Here is a 17896-nt window from a genome sequence, read left to right as displayed (position 1 = left end):
GCTTATTTTGTTACAGGTCTCCCTTTTCCACCGCTGTTCCTACCCTAAACCCATCCCTCGCTCGATTGCCTTTATACTCTGTATATTTATTCAGTCAGAGTGTGGGGACGTCAGTAGGTGGACCCCTCTGAGCATCGCCCTGATCCTGAGAAGCTCAGTAGTCGTGACAAGAAGTGCCGTGGGGATGAGGGTCTGGGTGATGGTGTATCTTGAGCTTTAGGGTAGCTACTTTAATATCCTATGAAGTATGCAGATGATGAAGAAGGAGGAGGAGAAGAAGGAGTTGACCTGAGTCACCATGGTTAGCTTGTTGTCCGGAATGATGCCTAGGTTCCTAGCATGATGATGGTTAGTGGGGCTAGAAGTAGGTCAGAGCTCTGAGGGCTACCAGCATGCATTCCATGGGGAGCTTTTATTTCTGAAAATCAGTACCTCTGTTTTGACCGTGTTGAGCTTCAGGCAGTTGTCCTTCATCCATTTGGCGATGTCTGTCATGCATTTGTGGAAGTTGATTTTGCTGTTGAGGGTGTCTTCAGAGATAGAGATAGAGAGGATGAGTTGTGTGTCATTGGCATAGGATATGATGTTGAGTCTGTGCATTTTGGTAATGCTGGCCAGAGGTGCCATATAAGTGCTGAGTATGAGGTTCCGTTCCAGACATGAAGAGAGTTTTTGCATCATTTTTCTAATAATTTAGGCAGGAACAAGAGCAGGAGGATCAATCGATAGTATTTAAGTGTGCTGGGGTCTGCCATTGGTTTCTTTAGTGGGGCATTGACTCCTGCGTGTTTCCAGTCCTCGGGGAAGGTGGCTGTGGCAATTGAGGTGTTCAACAAGGTGGTGAGCACAGGGCTGATTCTGACTTCGCCTAGGTAGAATTAGATTTATATAAATACATTACAATATGGATGCTGTCATGAACAGTGGCTATCTTGTAATGTTGTTATCATTCTTAAAGAAAGACCATTAAAAGCTGGCATCTTAGAAGGAATTTCAAGATGGCCACCTTGCAAGCACGAATGCATGGTGGCAATCTCATAATGGTTTGTCATAAACCTTAAGAAAAGAGATTCCAAAATGGCAGGGCAACAAGAAAATAGAGAGGAATTGTTCAGGTCACCATCAAAGAAAGTCCTTGTTTTTTGATAAATGAAGATCTCCTCACAGCACTTCTACTCTCTGAAAATCTCAGAGCTGAAGGCAAGGTATAACACAACTCCTGGGTTATGTATTTGCAACAGGTGATGGGAACTGCAAGAATTGCCCTACGCAAACATAAATCATCCCCCAATGGCTGTATCTAACAGACCTGGGGGCACATTTACTATTATTTTACGAAATGTAGTGCAGCAAGGAAACTTTCTGTGCTGTATTGTGTGAAAAGGAAAGAGCGGAAATACTCCATATTTACAAGGAGATGTAGCATTCCTGGTCTCTTCTTGCTTTGCCATGCTGTGTGCTCCCTGGTGCCAATACAGGCACCCTTGCACCAAAGTGCAAGAGTGCCAGTGTTAGAGGCAGTATGTTTTTGTGAAAGAAGGAAAACCTTCCTGAACAAAATCAATCTTTAGAGATGTATTCCGCTTTCACATGGAACTTAAAGATAAAGGTGCTTATTTACAAGCCCCTTGAGAGCCGCCCGTGCATCACTTTATAGATATATTGACGCACCGGCAGCGCAAGGGGTTTGTAAATAAGCCCCAAAAGTTCTTGTCTCAATCCCCACTTCGACCTCATAGGTACATACAGTGCTGATAATTTAGCACTTGTTTTGAACAGCAGGAAACTAAGTAAATATGTTATTGTTTATTATAAATCATTGACTTGAGGGTGTTTATTGCTAGTTTAGGTTATCCAGGTTATTTTCTTCCATTGTTTACTGTGGTATGCACTGTATGTTATGAAGTCCATGGTTTCTCTCTTCACTGGTAATTCTTGGCTAATCTTTTTCTTCTATAATACTTAAGGTCCAATTTACAGAACAGGTGAGTCACACTCAACCTGCACTTATATGCTTAATGCTAGCGAGACTCATTTCAATGTTCTATGAGATCACCCAGCAGAACTACAGTAGTAATGACCCTGTGTTAAACCAGCTCCCATTCCTTAGGTCTTTGAAGTCATGGAGAGGCAACTATTTGGAAGAAAATTGTGTTTTTCCGTTGCTCGCAGATAGACGTAGGCACCGATTTTCCACAGTTATAATGATAAATCCATAGATGCTTGTTTTTCTCATGGACTGATGTGAAATCATCGAAAATGAGGTTCGGAGACCTATCAGATAACCGAAAAGCCTATAAGATTAAATACCAATAACACGGCTAATCACTTGAATTGACATCTTATAAAGCATACAAACACGTTCTGTGAAATTTGGAATAAAGGCATGTAGGTTCTTTTTTTAAAGATTCACTCATTGATATTTTAAAGCAATGGGACAGGTATAGGATATGAATATGGGACCACAAGTGTAGTTCAGTTAGAAGAACAAGCATGAGGCATCCTGGCTTTCACATCACTGACCTGCAGTCCCATCAGATATATTTTTGGCTAGGCTGTGTCTTTTGGGTTTACTTTTTTGGGGGGGGTGCAATTTATTTACAGGTTGATATGTTGCATTTTTTTTTTTATGAATTGTTGTTCTTTTGGTGATTATGTGGTTGTGTAGCGTGGACCTCACTAGAAAACACAATTATAATCTAAAATGCCACCTGGAAAGAAGCTAATATAGCTTAAATGTTTAACCTGGTAAGAACATACTATTTTGTACATTATATAGGTCAAATTCTTTGTCAACTATGGACAGTAAGGGAATTTCCAGGTTAATCCCCACTTTTCTTCATATGGACTTGGAAACCTGATTCATGAGGATCAACAAGGTTTTTCACTGTAGCATTGTTTCTTCAGCCTGCCCTGTGTTGTTATGGTTATCTAATTTGATGTGGAAAAGGCATTCAACTTAGGACCCGGTTATGATGCGGGCTGGACTGGCTCCAACTGTTGGTCGAAGCCCTCCAGCCCGCATCATAATCTGCTGGTTGGATTCCTTTCCGACCGACCCATTTTGATGTAGTCAGTCAGAACGGTATCCAAATCGGTTTTCCGAATGGCCTTTGACGGGCTCAGAGAGCCCATCTACCATTCGGAAACCCTGCAGTAATCCCTTGACTGGTTCTTTCCAGCTAAGGGATTATGATGGCAGATTCCCCCAGCCTTTCTATGCCTGCCTTCCCGACACAGAAAGGCATTGGGAATCTGTCTTTGGGGGCCCCGCAGCAGGGCCCCCATGGGTGCAAGGCCACCGAATGGCGGCCTTGGGGGCACCTATGGAGCCCCCTTGTTGATCCCTGCACACAGTGGCAGGCACCTTAAGGTGCCTTCCACGGAGTGCAGGGATGAACTGCACCTCTGCTCTTTGCAATGAGAGCATGCTATCCGTTCGGAATGCATGCTCCCATTGTAAAGAATAGGATTGAGACCGTAAAGGGTTCAGTCACATCCTACTACCTGGGCTGGAACCGACGATAGGAGGTAATTTGGTTTCAGTTCCAAACAGATGTCGGACAGACTCTGGTCGGAATCAGGCCCTTGGTCTGATGTCTATCTCTGTAAAATTACCTTGTCCCAACTTTGTTTTCCTCTTAGCTGATTAGTGTTCGGAAGGCATTATATTAGAATCTAATCACAAAATAATTTTTAGTTTAAAGATTCTTATTTTTAATTAAGAATATAGGTGAATACATAATTAACTGTATTACCATAAAAATAATATAGCCTACAATGAAAATAGAAACAATATATAATAAAAAAAAAACCAAGTGCAATCATGAAGGTAATGAAATGGATGGCAATTGAAAAAAGTCACGCTAATAAAAGATAGAACAATAGAAAAGACAGCAAATAAGGGGAAAGAGAAAATAAATACATCTTTAAAGTCAATATCTATAGTGTACAAAATGTCAAAGAAAATAAATTACAATACAGCTCTGTGAAGCTCAAATCTGTACTAATAGGTGTGCAAGAACCGTTATACAATGTTAAAAAAAAGAAAAGAAAAACAGGCTTATTCGTAAGCATCCTTACTGAGATAAGTATTAAGAGGTGACCACAAAATATCTCTTTTAATCAACATTGGGAGAGTCTTAAATTGTATCTGTCAAGTCTATGGCAGACTAAGTTCCACCATTGTTTAATGTTGAGATTTTCTGTAGATTTCCAGTGAGAGGTAATGGCAGGTAGACCTATAGCAAGCAACAAATCTACAAATTTCCCATATTTCTTGTTAGTTGTCCATACTGTATGTAGTCCACCGAGAAATATTTTGTTTAAGTAAAACAGTGCATGAATCTCAGTAATGCATACAATTCTGTCCCATACTTGAATCCAGACATCAAAAACTACTTGACATTGAAAGAACATATGAACATACGTCCCAGAATAAGAGTTACATCGACAACACGTATCTTGCCTCAGAAGTTTGAGTTTAAACCTGTGAGCAGGTGTATAAAATAATCAATTATGAAGAATAGTGTAATGTTTATAATGGGACAAATCATCCTTTTAATTGTATCAAGTCGTCTCCACTAAGATAAGAAGAGAGGTGACCAACCCTGAGTGAGGTGTGTAATTCTAGCAATTATGCTGTCCAGATTGAATTTTAATGTATCCACCTTTGTCAAAGACCTCTTAAATTGCCATAAGGGTTGTCTGAACTGGTGCAAGGCTCTCTAAGTGGTAGCTGTGGAGAGCAACCTTCAGCCTTAGTCCAGAAGGAGAATAAAGCAGCTTGTTTTACCAGATTGCAATCTTATAGTATAGATTAAGTGAAAAAGAACAACACAAAGTATTTATAAAAATATGTATTTATTATATAATACTCTCTAACACACAGAAATATGTCCTACCTAGAGATAGCCACAATGAACACAATACTTCAGCAAAAAAAACACAGTAAATAGCACGAAATATACAGTGGCTCCAGGGGGAGACCAAACCATATACTAAGAAAGAGGTAGAAGAACCACAACAGTGTCGAGAGGACATAGAAGTGCTGGGACCCCAAGGAACCACTAAAGATGAGTTTATAGGGAATTTAGGAGAGCGTGTGCAGTGTGGGAACACGACTGCGTGCTCCGTACAACTCTACGATTAAGTCACGGTTGGATTTTTAAACATGAAGGACCCCTGCCAGTGGACCCTGAAGAAACCCTGTGGAAGACAGACGGTTGGAAAGCCACCCCACCCGTGGATACCCTAGTACCCACGTTACCTACAACAGGGAAGCAGGGGTAAATACATGTGAAGTGGTGTCGGAAAACCACCGCCGAACCCAATGGAGGACTTCAGGAAAGTGCTGCTGTTGAAGAAGGAGAAAGCATCCTGAGGAATCCAAGGGTGGATTCTTGATGAGAGGTACCTGCAAGCAGCGGCGTCAGAGTCTATGCCACTCAGGCGTGACCAAGAGACTTGGAAGATGAATGCACTCCAATGTCGGGTGTTGCAGGATGTATGACAATTACCTTGACTCTGCAGCTGTGAGGACCAGACAATGCTGAGGAGGACCAGGAGCCATGCAGAAAGCATGTTGAGTGCTGATGGGTCGGTGTCCAGCGGTAGCACCCACAAGGCTTGGCAAATGCAACCAATGCAGGAATCAAAGAAAGAGCAATGTCGGGACAAGCAAGGTCCAGGGGACTCCCCAAAGGCAGGGGAGTCAGGGCAGGCCCGAGCAAACAGGGGAGTCCAAGAGAAGCAAAAGTGACCCTCAATTGGACCCACAGGCCGGAGTCACGAGAGGACCTCAAGCAGCTCACTTAAATATGCAAGCCACAATGCACACAATGCAGTGTGGATGAAGATTCTGGTAACTGGAGATGCTCGAGGTTGGGGCCACTTGGAGCCCAAAGATCTTCTTGGAAAGAAGCCAACAAGCCTTTGCAACTGTGCACAGGGGTTTGGTTATTGCAACCCCCACAAGGGATACCGGCCTCAAACTTGGTGAGAGGGAAGGGCAGGCCTCAGGAGCTGTGGAAAACCACAACATGTGTTGCAGAGCCCACTGAGTCCAGAGGAGCTCAGGATCTGCAGACCGGTCGACTTAGTTGCTGAGCCTGAGAATGCAGGGGAGTGACTCCTTCACTCCAAGGGAGAATTCTTCATGTGTCTTTGATGCTTCACAGGCCTTGGAAAGGTTCCTGTATGATGCACAGGCACAGACGATGCAGGAGACTAGAAGGGAGACTAATTCAGGCCCAAATGAAGTCCAGCGAAGTCCAGAGTGCCCAAATGGTAGAAGAGCAGTGGTGTCTGATCTAAATCTTATCCATCTACGAATCTAGGGACCTACACCCAGGTAAGCCCTTAAGTACCCTAGGGAAAGGGTTGGGAAGATTAAGGGGACCCTCCCAGGGGAGGGTCTGGACCGGAGGGAGGTTACTCCCATGTCCTTTGTCCAGTTTTGCACCTGAGTGGGAGCCAACGGCACCCAGGACTGGTTTGAACTGGACTATGCACAGGGACACCAAATGTGCCCCTCATGCAGACTGAGTGGTGCTGGCAAGCACACCCAATACACTAAATCCTGTCTGGGAGGTGGTCACATCTATAACAGACTAGGAGGAGTAGTGAAAAGTGATGTTTAAAAATACTGCCCTCACTCACAAAATTGTGACATGCTTTATCATTGGGCTTGCTTACAATACACCCCTGCACAGACCAACGCCTGGGGTGGAGCAAAAGGGAGGGGAAGACAATACACACATGAAAAATAAATTATATCTCAATATGCTTTGGGATCACCGAAAGGAAAGAGCAGTAAAGGTATAAAACTAGCTCTGTAGTGTCTCTGTGCAACAATTTATTCCTAGACCCACCGTCTAGGTCTAAAAACGTGAAGGATCCTGGCGATACCTCGCCACAGCCACATCACCCCCCACCTGAGAAACTTGCACTGGCTCCCCGTCAACCAGAGGATATCCTTCAAGCTCCTCATCCACGCACACAAGGCACTCCACAAGACCAGCCCAGCCTACCTCAACAGACGAGTTTCCTTCTACATTCCCAACAGCCAGCTCCGCTCCACCGACCTAGCACTCACCACTGTCCCTCGCATCCGAAGAACAACCACCGGCAGGAGATCCTTCTCCCACCTCGCCGCCAAGACCTTGCACACCCTCCCTCTGAGCCTAAGACAGACCCAACACCTGCTGACCTTCAGGAGGCTACTCAAGACCTGGCTGTTTGACCAGTAGCAGCCCCCCCAGCGCCTTGAGACCCTTGCGGGTATGTAGTGCGCTCTACAAATGATTGATTGATAGGAGAAATTTTAAGAGTCCCTTCACCCCTCTTTACTGCCAGAGTGTCAACATGTTTCAGCCGTGCTAAAAGTGCCCACAGAGTTGGGTCACACCAGCATTCTTCAGGACCAATCGGATCCCAAGTATTATATTTACCCTCCATACCAAGTAGTCTATATTTGGAATCTGTAATTTCCAAGCATGGGGTATCCCTAAGTAACGTACATTCGGTTATCGAGTTTCATCAAAAGCAATGCTTAAAATGGTGAGTTAATCAGAGAGACCCCCTGTTGTCAAACTTTCGTCAAGAGTGCCTCGGACTGTTTCCAAAACTCGCATGTGACAGGATGCCTATTGTTCTGCCTTCCCCTGCCTGAGCTTGGCTCAGCAGCAGATGGGCAGAATCGTGTCTCTAGTCAGCAGCAACCATTGTGTGCTGTCCGGGTCAAGAAGGCTGGCACCAGGAATACTGAGAGCCTAATGGAGGGCTCTTCCAGTGATTAGAATCATACCTCCCACACTGTTTATCGTGTGGGGGTATGATTCCAACATGTTTGATACCAAACATGATAGGATTCGTTGCAGCCGTTTTCAAGATGGTCATTGAGTAATTACGCGGTGCCCCTCTATATGGTATATAGCTGCTTCATTGACAACCCAGGAGAATGGACTCCGTAGGCTGCAGTGGTGTCCTGCTAATGCAGAGGCACCCTCTCATGTAGAGCCGAGCATCCTGCCTTCAGGATTGCAAAGATCTGCTATAGAGGTGACTTAAGGTTTTAAGTGCAGTGACACTAGAAATAGGAAACCTATATCTTTAGTAAGTGGTACTAGTGGTGCAGTTCAGAACACAAAATCTCCTCCTGCTTCCACGGACCGAATGATTCCACAGTCACACGCACATACATACATCACGCACTGGTGGGGCCCATAACACCAACATTCATTCGCATCAATCTATCCGTGCCTACAGAGGGATCTTCAAATATCCCGAACTACAGTTCCTTTTCATTGGATAGAGGAAAACCCATCTACTGAATTACCCTAATAGTTCCTCCATCCGGAGGTCGAACAGATCATTTGGTTGTTTTATAAATTTGATGAAACACTTAACTCTTTATTCACTCAATAAACATTTTAAAAGAAATAACCACCCGACACAGTTCTTCAAACAATAATTTTTTCTTTATCTAATTAAATTGCAGATTAAATCCTAACAAATGCAATAGTATCTTTAGTCATAATTACATATTCTGGCTAATTGTCGTTCTCTAAGTCAGAACTGGTCCTCAGAAAATTCATCACAGATTCTACCGTCCCGTCCTCTGCTGTCAGCGTGGAGTGCCGCATAGAGTAGCATCGATCAGGGTGCGTCTCGAGCTCATTGGGTGGTAACCTAATATTCCCTCTCTAGACTACTAATATTTATACCAAATTTTACATATTCATGATACATTTTCTCTATTTCCAGGCTTCCTATTGGCTGAATTCAGACCGTCCCAAAATTTAAGAAACAATTTTAAAAGTTCTCATACGGATGATGTATAAACTAGGCGTATGGGAAAATCGTTCCCAGGTCAGGAAAGTATCAGTCTATTGTGAATAGGTGGCTTTTGGTTCCAAGTTTGCAACAATTCTTCCGTGTTCAGGGACATTGGCATCTCGCCCAGAGTAGTCTTCATGGACCTGGTTCAGGGGTTCAAGGAGAGGTCGCTACGTAGTCAGTGCAGACGCCTTCCTCCATTGTCAATTGCATTAAGTCATGTACTTTAGTGAGGATTCAATCGGTAGCCATCTTTTAGTAGGCCGTAATAGTCAACTTAAGGTAAAAGAAACACAAAACGTAATTAATACATTGAAATGACTAAACAATGTTATTCCCTCACTAATACCCTTATGTGTATGCATTTATCTATCCATATGCGACATTTAAAGCCGTTAATGCTGATTTATTTAAGCGCAAAACACATTAACATTGCTTAAACTAAACATATAAATGTAATATGCGTACAAACTTAGTTCACGTATTATTTTAGCCATGCAAATGCGTTCCCACATATATTCTCTTGGTTAATAAGGTTGATTAATTCAATTACCACACATTATTATTCATTAGAATTAGTTCTTTAGTTGTTTTAATAAACTTATATAAATGGATTGGGTATACCAAAATTTTTTATTTTACCAGCTCCATCAATCCCCCCTTTGGTGATTTTATCACCACCAAAAACAACCCACAAATTTTCAATTTTGTTTCCCTTTTTGCAGAAATTTGAAATGTCTTTTTGCTTAATTAAAATTCTGTTTCCCTTTCATCTTCTCTCTGAGTTTTATCATACATACTTTCCTTCCACTCTTCCATTTCTATCTCATTGAGATATTTTTCTGGTTTCTTTTCCCTCTTTTTGTAAATTTCTCTTTTAACCTTCTTTTTGTTTCTTCTATATCTACAACACATACACCCTAATCTAAGTAGTAATAATACGAAAATCACACAGGTTAATGGAAATAATATTTTCCCTATGATAGTACTACCTAATTTACCTAAGAAAGCCTTTATAGCAGCCATCTTATTACTAATTCTAGTCCAGATACTTTCAACCTCCAGTGGTTTTATTTCATCATGCAATTCTGTAATATTTTTGATATAGACTTTTAGATCACTGCTTTCGTCAGGAATGTAAGTGCAACAATGTTGAACTTTCAGCATTCCACCCAATCTTGCATGCCTTGGTTAAAGCCACTATTTCTGCTACTTGAGCGGATCTAACTCCTTTCAAGGGCGATGCCTCTATAACTGCTGAAACTATACATACTGCATAGGCTGCGCTCAACACTCCTTCTTCCGTTCTCAAACAGGATCCATCCACAAAAAACACATGATCACTCTCTGGCAGTGGTAGATCTCTTATATCAGGATGAGGTTTCGTGCTGTAATCAAGTACATCCAGACAATCATGATCGGCCTCTTCTCTTATCTCCACTCTCTCTGCATCAGGCAAAAGTGTAGCTGGATTCACATTCACACATCTTTCCAGACTCACAGTGTTTGCACCTAGAATGACTTTTTCATACTTAGTCAGCCGACTATGTGACATGAACTGTGTTCGACTCCTTGTTAAAAGAATCGCCACACTATGGGGTACAAACACTTTTACTGGATACCCCATCACAATTCCCTCACTCTGCTCTAGACTTCGGCATGTAGCCGCTACAGCTTTCAGACATCCTGGCAGACCTATCGCCACTGGATCTAGCATTGACGAGAAATAGGCTATTGGTCTTCTTTGTCTTCCACGTTTCTGTATCAACACTGAAAGTGCACACCCATTTCGCTCACTACAGTATAGCTCAAACTCCTTTTCATAATCTGGCATACCCAGTGCAGGGGCTTCACAAAGACTGTTCTTCAGCTGTTTGAATGCTGCTAGTTCTTCTTTATTCAGTTCAAGGGGGTCTTTCACCTCACTTTTTGTCAATTTCACCAATGGTTTGGCAATCAGGGAAAAATTACTTATCCACTGACGACAATAACCAACCATTCCTAGGAACATTCTTACTTCTCTTTGAGTCATTGGGGCTCTCATTTCTCTAATGATTCGGATTCTGTCTATGGTTACTTTTCTCAGGCCTTTCTCAATATTATGGCCCAAGTATGTCACTTCCTTCTTACAGTATTGCAGTTTTGTTGGAGATACATTAAGTCCTCCATCTGCCAAATGATTTAGCAAAGCTATGGTGTCTGTTTCACAAGCCTCACGTGTCTTTGACACTACCAATAGGTCGTCAATATATTGGACTAAAACTGAATTCTCAGGCATAGTAAGACTTTCTAGAGATTTCTTTAACAACTGATTGAAAATAGAGGGGCTCTCTGTGTACCCCTGTGGGATTCGGCACCATGCCAAAATACGGTTTCCAAACCGAAATGCAAAAAGTGGCTGGCTGTCATGATGCAATGGAATGGAAAAGAAAGCATGACACAAATCAATTACTGTGTACCATTCTGCATCATGTGGGATCTGATATAAAATTACTGAGGGATTTGGAACAATTGGACAACATGAGACAACAATTTTGTTAATCTTTCTCAAATCTTGCACAATCCTGAATTTCCCACTTGGCTTCTTCAGTCCCATGATAGGCGAATTACAAGGACTGCTCATTATTTCCCTCAACACTCCTTGCTGGATCATCTTCTCAATCAAAGGGGTTACCCCAGCTATTATTTCTGGGGTCAATCTGTATTGTGGAATGTTGGGGTAAACAGCTCCCTCTTTTACAGCGATTCTCACTGGGTCTACATTTCTCATCAGGCCTACATCTTCCCCAGTGAAATCCCAGACCGCTGCTTTCACTGTCTGTTTTAATTCTGGGGGCAATTCATCTGGATTGAATACTGCATAGGTTCCAGCAACCTCACACTCTCGGTTAGCTATGGTCATTTTATACAGGACATCCTCATCTGGTGTTTCAAAAGCTATTCCGTCTGGTGTACAGAATATGGTGCAATTCATCTTGCACAACAAGTCCCTTCCTAGTAAATTCACAGGTCTGGTGTCACACACCACAAATCGATGCATGTCTGAAAACTTCCCTATTCTGACCTTTACAGGATCAGTAAGGTACGTTTTAATCTGGGTGTTGGACACACCAACTACTTGGATTGTTTCATCCGAAAGAGGAATATTTTTCACATCAGCTGATCTGACAGTAGATCGTGTAGCTCCAGTGTCTACTAGAAAAGTAATGTTTTCATCATTAACTTCCCCATCTACAAATGGTCCTGTCTGATCTATTTCTAGAGATGCGCCAAGTACGCACTCTGCTTCCTCTTTTCGGCACCGCCAATACATTTCTTCTGGCTCACTTTCGTCATTTTGCATCCAATATTGTGATACAGCGCTCACGCATTGTGGTTTGTTTACCTGTTCTTCATTGTAGAATCCCGTTTCCTTGCTATATCTCTGTGTACTTCGGCTCTGTGGTAAGGGCGGTTTTGGCACCTGATTCTGTAGGTTAACAGCCTTCTGCTGTTGCGGCGATGGGCCACTCCCCTCACACTGCACCTGTGGATTTAATGACGGATTTTCATCATTAACAAGAGGTGGATTTTTACACTCGGATTTCCAATGCCCTAACCTGCCACAGTTGTGACAGGGAAACTTCTTCTTGGCTTCCTCAATGTTACCTTTTCCCTTTCCTGGACCAAACTTTGATTTTATGCCTGGATTATTTGCTTGTTCTATTAGCTGAGCTTCCTGTCTCTCTGCAACCTTTACTTGAGCCCACATTGCCTTTTCTTTTAGTTTCCGCTGCTTGGCCTCGATTTCATCACTAAAGTATTTAGCATGTCTCAGAATCTCATCTATTTTCTTGCTCTGCCAGTCTACAGTGTGCTGCTTGATCATGTCCCCAATCTCAGGACGCAAACCATACACAAATCTATACACAAAATGACTCCGGTCCTTCTCTCCCAGACTGTCATCCCCACTAAACTGTTTGAAAGCCAAAATTAACCTCTCATAGTATGCGTGGACTGACTCTTTTGCTTCCTGATGTGTTCGATCTATCTTAACCCAATCTGTTTCTTTTGGAGGCACTTTGTTCTTTAAGAAGGCCATAACCTGTTCATATTTCTTCATGACCTCAGGGTCTGGGGCTCCTGTTTTGGGATCTCTTGGGTATTCTTTAGTGGGCCAGTCTATGACTATCTTACATTCTGCCCACAAGTCTGCTGGCACTATTAGATCAAACAGACTATTCAAATCAATCCACAGCACTTTGGATAATTTCACAATCTGTCTACTTGTCTGTACCACTCGACCGGCTTTTCCCATAATCTAGGGAAGTCATTTGTAAATGACAAAATGTCCTGTCTGGTCCATGGGACATGCACATCTCCCCCTCCTGGGATCTCTCTCTCCATTGCCACCTTCTCCTTTTCTCTCACAGGAAACGCTGGAAATGTTCTGTCTGAGATGTCATCCCGCTTCCTATACCACCTGCTCTGCCATTTGTCCACATCTCCCCATTTCCTCAATACCGTGATTATGTCCCTAATCTGCCCTATTCGTCCTGCAGCGTTCAGGTTCTCAATGTCTTTTTCTGTAAAATCTACTCGGTAGGGCTTTTGTAAAGCTTTTACCTTGTCCATGTCAATTCCCATTTCACTCGCTATCTCTGCTAGTCTGTCATGTAAATTCTTTGCTCTCCAAGTGATACTTTTACAGAGGAACAGTAGTTCCTCATCTTGGTAGTTTTTCAGCTTCTCTGTGGGAATAGTCCCTACAATCAACTCTTCTAACACCATCCTCAATTTTGCAACATCAATGGTATGTGATTCTTTTTCCCTATCCTGCAGACCTTTTAGCCAGTCATTCAAATCTTCAGTAGTTATGCTCACTGACTTCTCTGCATTCCCTGGTTCTGTCAGTCTCTGTGGTTCTAACATTGATCCCTCTACCCTTCGGCTTCTCACAGCAGTATCGGAACAATAAAATGGATTCTTTGACACAGGTAGTTCACTTTTACCCATAGCATGTCCCCAGGAACTTTCTTTCGTTTTCATCAGGGGCTGTTCTGGCTGTCTTTGGTTCACATACGGAACTGTTAACCCATGCTCACTGTTTTTCTGCTTCTCAAAAATAGGCATAACAGGACCTATGGTCACAGGGACTGTAACTGCTTCTAGATTTTTCGTTAGTTCCCTTATTTTCTCGGTCAATTCTAATGTGGTTTCTGCTAGTTCTCTAGAATTTTCGTTCCCAACCCTATTTCCCTTTTCTTTAAGTGAATTTCTTCTTTTCACTTCTGTGGTCATAACTTCTGTTTTAATGATTTTCAGAGTTTCTCTTACTGGTGTGCCTGTGATCGGCGTGTCTGGTTTCTGTCTGTACGGAGGCAGGCTCTTGTAAAACATATCATCTAGGACGTCATCATCAGTCTCATTAGCCCCATACCTCCGAGTTTCTACATGATTTCTCTTTTCTAGGCATTTTCTTCCTCCACTTTCTCCTTCCGTTCTAAGGGGAAATAATCCTTCTGTCATACTAGCATCTCGCCACCTTCTCATTCGATCACTATGAGTTTCCCGATCATTTGGCCGTCTGAACATGTACCTATACCGATTGCCATTTCTCTGTTTTTCTCGCTCATGCATCTCATCTTCCCATTCCGTTAATGCCTCAAACTGGGTAGGCCTAGGTCGCGGATCTAAGCTCATCATTCTTTCCCGTAAGTACCTTAATATTGCCAAATTAAAGGACCCATCCTCTGGAAATGCTAGAACTCCGTCTTCCTTTGTATATTTTGCCCAATTGTCTAACCAGATACAGGTATGGTACCCATATTTCGCAACCATAAAGGATGCGGGGGTCTTTGCCGGAGGGAGTAACTGTCCTTCCCTAGTCACAATCTTCTTGTCTTTCACAAACAAATTCTTCAATTGACTAAACACAGACTTTTTCTTTCTCTCGGGTGAATGATAATACATTTTCCTGTCTTTTGTGACCCCTTAGTCTTTTTCTACCACTGTACGATCTCTAATCCAATAGTAGCGCGACTCTCACTAACGCACCAATCCTGGAGCGTCTACGTCGTTGTTACTACTTCCAATCCTTGCGCGACTCACACTAACGCACCAATCCTGGAGCGTCTACGTCACTGTCACAACTTCCAATCCTTGCGCGACTCACACTAACGCACCAATCCTGGAGCGTCTACGTCACTGTCACAACTTCCAATCCTTGCGCGACTCACACTAACGCACCAATCCTGGAGCGTCTACGTAACTGACTAGCTGTCCAATCCCAGCGCGGTCCTTCTGACGTCTACAGTTGCTGCCGCAGCTTCTGCTCCTGACTCCTGTCCTCAGTCCACCCCTCCTTTACAAAACTACGCGATAGACTTTGTTTAAATTTTACAATACTTGTTAGTTATAACGTACAAACATCTTCATTGTCTGCTCCGCTAACCACAGAATAGCAAAAGACCTTTCCCACGAGAATCCTGTTTTCCCAAGAGCAGCGCTTACCTCTGCCCTACTACAGAATTATTGCGTCCGTTGGCAAAATAGCACATCCCTCTACTTTACCCTTCTTTCAAACATCAATTAACTGTTTTCTCCGGTATTAAAACACATAAGTGGAAACGCAATGCTCCTGAGAAATAAAACCAGAGTTCCGCAATTAATTCAACTGCTATTTCATTCACGCACTTTCATACAAAGAAATACCGTTCATTCACACAGAACCCTGCTTTTCCGAGAACAGCGAACAGGCTGTCCTACTACAGAATTATAACATACGTTAACAAAGCAGCGCTTACCTCTACTTTGTCCTTCTAACAAGCTCAGAGAACACCTGCTACCTTTTCAGTAAAAAGCGTTATTGGCATACCTATTGGTTTCCTGGTACTTTAGACCGAAATTTCACAAATAACTCTTTGCTATCATATACACTTCGTTCATACAGAAATTGTTTCTAATGGCAACACACAGCAATGTCACCGAATTGGACCCAGACAATGCGACGCGCAACTTCAATTTTTACGCGTTTTCCCCGTGTACCTACGGGCAACCACAATCCCGTCTTTCCCGAGAACAGCGCTTACCTCTGTCCTACTACAGAACTGTCACCGACTTCTTACATCCCAGAAGCCGTACAGACTACATAAACTCAATACGACTTCAACATATAGTGTTAGTACACATTCCAATACCAATCAATAATCGATAAGCTATATACAGGCAAAATCATCAAACCAAAACAATAAAAACCATCTCTAGCTACCAAGAATACTGGTGCAGTTCAGAACACAAAATCTCCTCCTGCTTCCACGGACCGAATGATTCCACAGTCACACGCACATACACACATCACACGCTGGTGGGGCCCATAACACCAACATTCATTCACATCAATCTATCCGTGCCTACAGAGGGATCTTCAAATATCCCGAACTACAGTTCCTTTTCATTGGATAGAGGAAAACCCATCTACTGAATTACCCTAATAGTTCCTCCATCCGGAGGTCGAACAGATCATTTAGTTGTTTTATAAATTTGATGAAACACTTAACTCTTTATTCACTCAATAAACATTTTCAAAGAAATAACCACCCGACACAGTTCTTCAAACAATAATTTTTTCTTTATCTAATTAAATTGCAGATTAAGTCCTAACAAATGCAATAGTATCTTTAGTCATAATTACCTATTCTGGCTAATTGTCGTGCTCTAAGTTAGAACTGGTCCTCAGAAAATTCATCACAGATTCTACCGCCCCGTCCTCTGCTGTCAGCGTGGAGTGCCGCATAGAGTAGCATCGATCAGGGTGCGTCTCGAGCTCATTGGGTGGTAACCTAATTTTCCCTCTCTAGACTACTAATATTTATACCAAATTTTACATATTCATGAGACATTTTCTCTATTTCCAGGCTGCCTATTGGCTGAATTCAGCCCCGTCCCAAAATTTAAGAAACAATTTTAAAAGTTCTCATACGGATGATGTATAAACTAGGCGTATGGGAAAATCGTTCCCAGGTCAGGAAAGTATCAGTCTATTGTGAATAGGTGGCTTTTGGTTCCCAGTTTGCAACAATTCTTCCGTGTTCAGGGACATTGGCATCTCGCCCAGAGTAGTCTTCATGGACCTGGTTCAGGGGTTCAAGGAGAGGTTGCTACGTAGTCAGTGCAGATGCCTTCCTCCATTGTCAATTGCATGAAGTCATGTACTTTAGTGAGGATTCAATCGGTAGCCATCTTTTAGTAGGCCGTAATAGTCAACTTAAGGTAAAAGAAACACAAAACGTTATTAATACATTGAAATGACTAAACAATGTTATTGCCTCACTAATACCCTTATGTGTATGCATTTATCTAGCCACATGCGACATTTAAAGCCGTTAATGCTGATTTATTTAAGCGCAAAACACATTAACATTGCTTAAACTAAACATATAAATTTAATATGCGTACAAACTTAGTTCACGTATTATTTTAGCCATGCAAATGCGTTCCCACATATATTCTCTTGGTTAATAAGGTTGATTAATTCAATAACCACACATTATTATTCATTAGAATTAGTTCTTCAGTTGTTTTAATAAACTTATATAAATGGATTGGGTATACCAAAATTTGTTATTTTACCCGCTCCATCACTAGCACCAGCTTACACAGGCTGCAATGGCAGGCCTGTAGATCCATTGTGAATGGTCTCTCATGGGTGGCATAATACATGCTTCTGCCCATGGGAGACCTCTGGGGTACCTATGCCCTGGCAAACTTAGCACCATATACTAGGGACTTATAAGGGTAGCCCAGTATCCAATCTGGGATGTCTATAAGTACTGAACACAACAGTTTAGGGTGAAAGCAGATATACTGGGGTCCTGGTTAGCAGTATCCCAGTCAGACTAGTCAAAATACAGCTTAGCACCAGGCAAAAAGTGGGGGTAACCATAGAAGCAGACCCTACTTTCCTACAATGATAATACCTCTGTGTTTAGAACTGGTGGAAGTGATGGGCTTGGGCCACAAACTATGTGCCCTTTGAATACTAAGAGAAATTAGGCTTTGCATTTTATCTATTGCAGGA

The 17896-nt window shown here is 42.5% G+C and overlaps 1 long non-coding RNA gene across 4 annotated transcripts in view; it reads right to left on the bottom strand.

Annotated features, from left to right (window-relative positions):
* Positions 1 to 8464: 8464 nt before the first annotated feature.
* The window catches only part of LOC146855355 (uncharacterized), a 90472-nt gene continuing 81040 nt past the window's right edge, over positions 8465 to 17896 (bottom strand). For 2 of the 4 annotated variants that reach the window (XR_014980816.1, XR_014980819.1), the window contains 3 exons: positions 16511 to 17082; positions 12224 to 12364; positions 8465 to 9114 (listed from right to left, as the gene is read on the bottom strand). This is a non-coding gene — a long non-coding RNA (uncharacterized LOC146855355). The remainder of the gene's footprint in view (positions 9115 to 12223; positions 12365 to 16510; positions 17083 to 17896) is intronic. The other 2 variants (XR_014980814.1, XR_014980818.1) reach the window with 1 other exon arrangement.

This window comes from Triturus cristatus, chromosome 4_1 (genome assembly GCF_964204655.1).
Source record: "Triturus cristatus chromosome 4_1, aTriCri1.1, whole genome shotgun sequence".
NCBI classification, from domain to species: Eukaryota; Metazoa; Chordata; class Amphibia; order Caudata; family Salamandridae; genus Triturus; species Triturus cristatus.
This window is presented reverse-complemented; position numbering and strand designations above follow the sequence as displayed.